This window comes from Akebia trifoliata, chromosome 6 (genome assembly GCF_017979445.1).
Source record: "Akebia trifoliata isolate Shusen 1 chromosome 6, ASM1797944v1, whole genome shotgun sequence".
Lineage (NCBI taxonomy): Eukaryota > Viridiplantae > Streptophyta > Magnoliopsida > Ranunculales > Lardizabalaceae > Akebia > Akebia trifoliata.
In genome coordinates this window covers 8,542,443-8,551,003 of record NC_141380.1, presented here as the reverse complement: position 1 = coordinate 8,551,003, position 8,561 = coordinate 8,542,443, and the positions used below count along the sequence as shown (strand labels likewise).

Sequence of the window (8,561 nt, the reverse complement as noted above, 5' to 3'; positions counted from 1 at the left end):
ATATTCTCATCATTTTCTATTTTGGACAGTTTGAGGAATACTTGCAGGTGGAATTTTTAATTAATTTCAGATCATGGAGCTCATTAGGGTTTTTTCAAACCCTTCCATATTTCGTGGAATTCAAAGAAAAATTATGTGACAATTGGGATAATTTTTTACCATGGGATTATGTTGGGAAACTCAACATGAATTGATGATGATGATTGGACTGTGATCTTGACCGTAGTCTCTATATGTTGACCATAGGATGATCTTGGATTGTAGTAGAGACCGATCATCTTGATCGGACGGGTTCGATGCCTAACACCTTCCGAAACCCGTAACCTGACCCCTTACCCATACCTTTGGTCCGTGGATCGACCCATTATCTATTTGGAGTTATTTATGGTTCCTAGACCTAAACTAGGTGGCGACTCCCTTCTTTTAAAGTTCCCCCATTTTATAAATCGGACCCATATCCACTATTGAGTGAAAACAGGTCGAGGCGATTTCATAAGTAGAATAAACTTTCAGTTATGATGTATTTTGCAAAATGAGTCCTAATCATTGTCATCAATTGGAGATGGACATCAACTTCTATTTCATTAAGTTTGGGTAATATATTTACATATCTTCTGTCATGTTCTTCACATTTTAGCACTATAAAAGAACAACCTGATTAATAGATATATTATCTTTTATTTCAGCACTATTTCCATTATATTCTTAGCCACACATATTTTATGCTCATTGTTATTTAGGATTTTTTGATTAGTATCTAACTGGATTTTTCAATAAGGCTTTGTTGTTATTGTTGTTCAAGTTGGTATCTCATTATGAGTTTTCTTTATTGCTATCTGACATTAACAGCAACTGGAAATTATAACTTATTTTAGAAAGATTTGGGTTGAGAAACCTATCATGTTCATCTAGATTGAACTACTGCACACTATTCATAATTAAAAGAAAACCTTGAGTACTGGCCCTTTCACTTTAACACTTCATATTGGTTTTTTTTTTTTTTATAATCTGGTCAGAAAATGAGTAACGAGGCAAATGGAAATGAAGCTCCTCAGAAACGTCCAGTTGCACAGCTGAATGCTAGGATCCTTTCATCCTTGTCAAGGAGATTTGTAGCTGCGCATCCTTGGAATGATCTTGAGATTGGTACCTAGATATTGATTGTCTTCATGATTCATAGATTAAGATCTGAATTTAAACAACATATCAATACTAATTATCTTTTCAAATTTCATGTGCAGGCCCTAGAGCCCCTTCTATAGTTAACTGTGTATGTGTCTGCTCAGTGATCTTTATCAAGTGCATAAGTTTTTTTTTTAAGTGCAGTAATGTACTGTAAAGATCTAAGTGAGAAACCATAAAGTGAGACCATGGGTTTCAACTAATTAATTTTCTTACATAAAGCATAATACATTTTCTCTCTTTGGAATGAGAAAAAAACATTTTAATTTTACCCCACAATACCTGTAACCAAGGACAATGGACTTTCTCAAGCTGCCCAAACAGGTTTTAGTTTCTTGATAGCCATTTTTCCTGTCTAAAGAAGTATATGAAACAATTTCAGTACACTATAATTTTTCTACTTAAGTTCTACCCTTTATGAGGTTGGTTAACTGCTTCATAACCCTTTTATTCATCTGGAATAGGTTGTTGAGATAACGAGAGGAAGTAAGGTCAAATATGAGCTTGACAAGAAGACAGGGCTGATAAAGGTACATAAGGCCAAATCCCTATTTTGACCTGGTTAGCATTCATCTGTTACTTGTATGCATTTGTTCTTAGTTGTTACAGTTGAAATGTATGTCCAGGTCTGCTTGATGAATGCATAATGTTCGAAATCTAGTTAACTTCCTAGATAGGCCAAAGAGGTCGTAACCTGAATTTCATCCTACATTCTTAGAAGAAGCTTACATTTTTAGAAGAAACATACAAACATTGATTGTTTTATTTGTAACAATTTGTGTATCCTTGATGTATCAGTTTTATATTACAATATTTTTGGTTTAGAAGCTACTTGATCCATCATAACCCAAGTTACATATACAACCATTTGTATTCTATTAAAACGTAGCACCTGGAGTAAAATAGAAATCCTATTGTCATTGGAGAAGGGAAGAATGGGTGAAAAATTAATAAATTTTAAAGTTCATTTTTGTAGTTATGTATGAAATTTGGTTATACATTAACACATAAAAAAGATTTTGTAATCTATGGAAATTGACATCTCATAAATTAGACTTCTGGAGAAGTACTTTGAAATTTGATAGAGCTCAAGTAGAGTTATGTTTGTATTCTATTTCAGTCTACGAGATACAGCTCAAGTAGAGCAATTGCTGCATTATTTGTGGAAGAGGCTCCAGAGGATGCTGAAAGCAAAAGAACCTTCAAGTAAATTACCGTCCTTTGATGGAAAATCAGTTTTATTTTGATTATATATTTGTCTTAGTTTTATTATTTGATATTGTACATGTTCAAAAATAGAATTTGGGCCCTCTATGCGTTTTTTTTCTTCTTTCTATAATGGCCAGGCTTCAACAAGGGATGAGCCACATGCAGAGGATGTGGCTCATCATGAATCTACTTTGGCAGCATGATTCTATTTTGGAATTTAACTCTAGCATGAATTAAATCCTTGTAAAAGTATTTCCTTAGTTTGATTGTTAAATATATTTTCCTTGTCAATTTCTCCATCTTTATGTATAATTGGGCCTAGGTAACTGAGATGGTTTATTTTGGGTATTATTCATCCAGTCAATCTTAACTACTAGTTCATCTCTAAATGTGTCATAACCTATGTTACTTGGTTCGTTGGTTCAAATTTGGATTCGGGTTCTCGGTTTGCCACTCTAGAACGAACCCGGAGATAATTTGTTTCTTGGTTTGCTAAGGTTCATTAGCTCGATTTGTTAGCGCATATATATAATTCAAGCATGCAAGTTACAAATGTCAATGATGGTTTACTCCAACCCATTGTAATTCTGAATCCAACCCATTTCAGAGTTTGGTTTCAAAGTCAGTTTTTGTGGTAATTATGAGATACCCAGATCTAAAAAATTATAAAATCTGTAGTAGGGGAACTCGGTTTTACGTAGAAATGGATAGTAAGAACAAGAACAAGAAGCAAAGATTCAACATGATTGAAAAATATTAGGAAATAACAGATGGAATAGGAATTTGATTTGAAAGAGTGGTGATACAAGTTTAAAATTCTTGGATGATGGAAGCTTGGAGTTTAAATAGTTTTGTTGAAGTATATGTAGGCCTGCCTGTTCGGTTGCTAGAAAGAGATGGAACTTTAACCACATAGATTATTAAGATCGATTCTTTTTTTCTTTTTTATCTTTTTAGGTATTGAAAAAGGATAAGGTCAGGTAATTATAGTATCTCTCTCTCTCTCTCTCTCTCTCTCTCTCTCTCTCTCTCTCTCTCTCTCTCTCTCTCTCTCTCTCTCTCTCTTTTTGCTTTATTTTTTTAGGGAGGGGGGAGAAGGGGAAAGGGGTATTTTAGTCTTTTTTGGTAGCTTGTGATATGGGGAAGTATATGGAGGTAAGATAGTGAGTTGGGTACTGCTGAAAGGAAGACAAAAGTAGGGGAGCCCCACTTGCACCAAGCAAACATATTTTGGTTCAAATTATCTTTGATAGTATAGAAAGATCATATTTTCAATCTTCAATTTTGGCAAGAATTGATAATTTGAAGTAAAGAGATTATAATCTCATTAGGAAAGAGTATTGACTCTCTAATCTATAATCAGTAGAGATTGAATATGCATCTTTTTTATTTTTCCTTTTCAATTCATCTTATGTTTTCTGTTGATGACATATGGAGTTGTTGATTTAGATAACAATCTTTAGGAGTCAAGACAAATATGGAAGATGTTTTGGTAGTAATTTAAGAAACAGATATTAATGACAGAATTACTATTTTGAAAATTCACATTCTTTGGAATATTTTTTATTCATCATGAGTTATGATCTGAAATATCACCTTGCAAAATAACAATTATGGGATTATTTCCTATTATTAAGGAGCAAATATCTACTGGATTTTATTTGATTGGAATATACATTTATATTTAGATTTGTTGAATATTTGTTTCTTTGAAAGTTTAATTGTTGATGGTGTTTATATTCTATGGAGCACAATTAGATCAAGGGATGAATGGCCCCCAATTCGTACTAATATCACCAATCAGTAACCCTTCCGAGAAGTTTGATCTATCAATTCTATTTTTTTTCCTTGGGATCTACTTTCACAAATAATGCATCAACGGTCCAACCTAATATGAATGAAAATGCAACTGCATAGGAAGTCTCATTATACTGAGGCTGACGCACATTTTTACAGAAGCAGAGGCACATCTAAGTCATAAAGACATCACAAGTCATGGAGCACAATTTACAGACTTGTGACCAGATGATACTCATACTTGCATAGAAAATAACAATGGCTACCACTCTTAGCATGGCAATCCATCTTTGGACATCATGGGCCCAGTCAAAGACTCTGTGTCTGTTCATGACCACTTTATGGTATTAGATCTACTGACAAGCAGGTAAGGGTATAGGTTTCTCATCCTTTCCTATTAAGTTACAGTTGTGCTCTATACATATTGCTGATCTTCTTTCCTCCTGTAGGTAGGGTAAGGAGGTAAATCTATTCCAACCTGCAAGTGAATTTTTACCAATGACTGTGCAACGAAAAAGGTGAGTAATAGCTTTTATTTAAGTGTATGACTGTGCAACGAAAAAGGTCTAATCGTTTGTATTATAAAATAAATTGAAGCTGATAGATGTGTGTTGTACGCTTGGGCAGGTTTTTAGATCCCTTATCGAGTATACTAAAGAAATTAGTGGCATATATTGTCACCTTCCGAATATCTGAATTAGACTGTTTGTGTGTGAGGCTACATTAGAATTGTAGTTGGACTAATTTTTTACAAATGCAAACTCACCTGTTTTGGTACATTTTCTTAAGTAATACTTATGCTATCCATTGTACGTGAGATTCATTCATTGACCTAAATTTATTGTCAAGATACCTTGATGCAATAAATAGTTTGTCAATGCTTATTTGTTGAAAAATAGTTTGAGCTGCATACAATGTCTTGAGCTGTGTATTTTAATGAAATGGATAGTGATATATAGAGGTTCTAATGCTTTATTACTGTGTAAGCTTGTCTGATAGCTAAAAATAGGCGTTGAATGCTTTTTCGTTGGCTTGTCTTCAATATTGAACCTTCTTCGACCTAATCAAGGTATGATGTGGTTAAACCATATACGAAATACTGCTCTCTTTTGTGTTAAAGTGGACCTACTGACTCACATGGTTCAGTGATTCTAATCAGTATTTGTTGTGGTCGATTACCCCACCCCATAGAAATATTGAGATATACCTCATCTCTTTATAGGTTTTACTTTCTCTATGATGCTTATGTTAACAAAGAAATACCAATTCTTTTTTTAATCATTTGCCTCATGCATTCATAACTTTGTAGGTTCATGGGAATTAACCAATTTATTATAAGTTTTTTATTTTTTTTATTTTTTATTTTTTTAAATGTTTAGCTAGTAGCCAATTTTAGTTTGGAAGGTGACAATATCTGGAATAGTTTTTTCATCTTTTACTTTACTTAAAGAATAGTTTGATAGATGTGTCTAATCGTTTGTATTTTTATATAGTTTTTCAATTTTAGTTTTGAAGGTAACAATATCTAGAAGGTAAAATGGCTACTTTGATCTCTACAACTGAATTAGACTGTTCATATTGAATCCTGCATTGCAGCTTATGTGTAGCTTTCATGTTGAAGTTATTTATTTTTGTGTTTCATGGTGTACCTATCAGAATTGGACTACCGTAGCACAGTGTGTTCATGACATTCTTAAAGACTAACCACGCCTGCGATTAGCTCATGGGCAGAAGGTATTTTACTTAACGACTTGAAGATTGTCTTCTACTTCATGTTATTTCCCCCCTTCATTTGGCAATACTGTGATTGTCAATTTTGATCTTGGTTTGGATATTAAGCTTTGTTTTCTCTGTTGAAAGGTTTTAGAGGTCTGACCTATTATTAACTGGGACAAGGGGAAAGCTATGGAATTTCTTCTTGAGTCACTTGGTGGGGTAACTCTGCATCTTGTTGTCCTTTCCGAGTTTTCAACGCAAGCAGACTTGGAACTGTGTATGTAATGTTTTACCTTAAAATAGTGCAAGACTAAGTGAATGTGAGGATATGCTCCCCATATATGATACATTTAAATAAATAAATAAATTTCCATAATACATGGAATTTGCTATCAGGGAGACCACGCTTGCAAATTACTAAATAACTACTCTCATTTGTGCTTGAAATGTTTGATTAAAGGTTTTTGGAATCCATCTATCATCCATTTTACATTTTCTTTCTTTTCCACTTTTTCAGCAAATACTTCCCAGATCACATATTCCCAGAAAATGTTGTTGCTACAACTGATGCAAAGATTGCATTGCTGGGTGCTGATTTTTGCCTGCATGCAACCCCTGTGCAGGTATTCAAGAAATTTAATTATGTTAACCTAGTTTATCTTGATGCAGTTCAGTTCATCATTTCTTGAAGGCCTTTCAGAACACATTGACTCAAACTTGCCATTCATATCTCTTAGTAAGGATTTAGAACAAAATACATTGAGGATGATGTCTCAGATTATACCTCAATCACTAGGGAACCCTTGTCAACCTTTTATTGCATTATCAGGGCCTTCTTTTGCATTGGAGTTGATGAAGAAATTACCAACAGGTTACTTATAAACATTTCGTTTATGTTACTCACTTCACATAATATGTATATTCTTGAATCTCAGGTTTTGATGCCAACTATAGCCAATATGAAGATCTAAGGCCTTCCACCACTAATATTGTATTTGCACCACATTTCGATGTTGAATGTTCCTTAGTAAGCATCTTGAGACCATTGTTCTTCCTCTTCTCTTGATCGATCCATCCTACGGCCGAGTTTAATTGATGTTCTACTTTATATATCTATTGATAAATTTTATTGAACCTTGCAGAATTATTGAGTATTAAATCTTTTGGAGTTACATGACTTAAATATCTGCTATGTTTTTTATGTGGCCATCAGATGTATGATGCAAGCAGGTCAGGATGCATCACCAAGAAAGAAGTAGCATCCATGCTTTGAATCATGGAAACATTGAACTTGCAAAAATAGTGGCTAAGAATGTGTATGAGCTCGAGCCTGAGAGTGCAGGGAGCTGCTTGTTATTGTCAAACTTATATGCGGATAATGACAATTGGGGCAACGTTGAAAGGTTGAAGAAGATGATGAAGAGGAGGTTGAGAAGAAATAATGGGTGCAGGTGGATAGAGATTAGATAACAAGTGCAGAGAGCATTATCTCCCAAATTTCTTCCATAGGAATCTGAACTCAACCTATTATGGAACCATTTTCATTAAGTGATACCCAAACTATTACAATCGAGGGGAAGTCGTTGTCGTATCCCATTAATTTGTTGTGACATTGTAGGGTCTTCTATTGGATCTCACATTCATTTTAATAAAAAAATTATTACATTGAAATGGATAATAGAAATGATGATACAGCCTCAAGTTGCACTTTTTAGCTATTGAATAATTTTTTAATTTATAAATTAAAAAAAAATTAATTTATTAAAAAATAAAGTACTGTAAATAAACAACTGTTAAAGACCGTCATTTTTCCCGATTGTCAAAGACAGTCGTTTTGACCGTCATTTTTTCCGACTGTCAAAGACAGTCATTTTTTCCCGACTATCAAGGACAGTCGTTTTTTAAAACCACTCCTTTTAAAACGACTTTTTTTTCAATTGTAGGGGTAGTCGGTTTTGGCGCATTATGACGTAGTGCCATATATATATCCTTTCTTTTCTTTTGATCAAATTTTGTTTGGATATCTTTAATTTCATTTGGATTGTTATTCGTAATTTGATTTCCTTAGTTCCTTTTCATTACTTTTATGGTATATTACATTTTCTCCAATCCAGCAAGGGCTAGATGAGATGGTAAGGGTGACTGGGTGTGCTCCCCAAGTCACAACTTCGAATCCTATATGCCCTTCCACTTAAAAGTGGCTAAATTTAAATTATGAACACGTGCTAGGGTGGTTGGTAAGTGTGAACTGCCAAAGAAAAAAAAAAAAACATCTTCTCCAAAGGCCTTGAGAATTTTTTAGCCTCTTTACATTTTGAAAAAAAAAAAAAAAGTTGTTAAGCATGACTTTAAAGTAGTGTTTGACTAGAGAAAATTTATCGCATCTAAGAATAGTGTGTTCACTAAAAAAAGTATGCCCTAGAGATATGCTCAGTGGAATTGAGATTGTAGAAACATGTGTTAGAAAATAAAGCCGAAACCTTAATTGAGAAAACCTAATTTATCCAAGATCCTCCATGTCAAATCATTGAGAGAATGAAAGACGAATATGCGGAAGCGTACCTGAATCCATAGTGATCAATTACTCTTTAGAGCCAAGTGGTTGGCCTTCCAAATCAACACGTTTTTCTTAGAGAATCATTTAATTTTCTCTTTGT

General features: G+C 33.8%; 1 long non-coding RNA gene across 1 annotated transcript; it reads left to right on the top strand.

The window, feature by feature from the left end:
- The first annotated feature begins 5,642 nt into the window (after positions 1-5,642).
- LOC147400089 (uncharacterized) lies at positions 5,643-7,567 on the top strand. Its single transcript, XR_015179526.1, has 3 exons — positions 5,643-6,527; positions 6,840-6,931; positions 7,118-7,567. It is a non-coding gene; the product is annotated as an uncharacterized LOC147400089 (long non-coding RNA).
- The last annotated feature ends 994 nt before the right edge of the window (positions 7,568-8,561 follow it).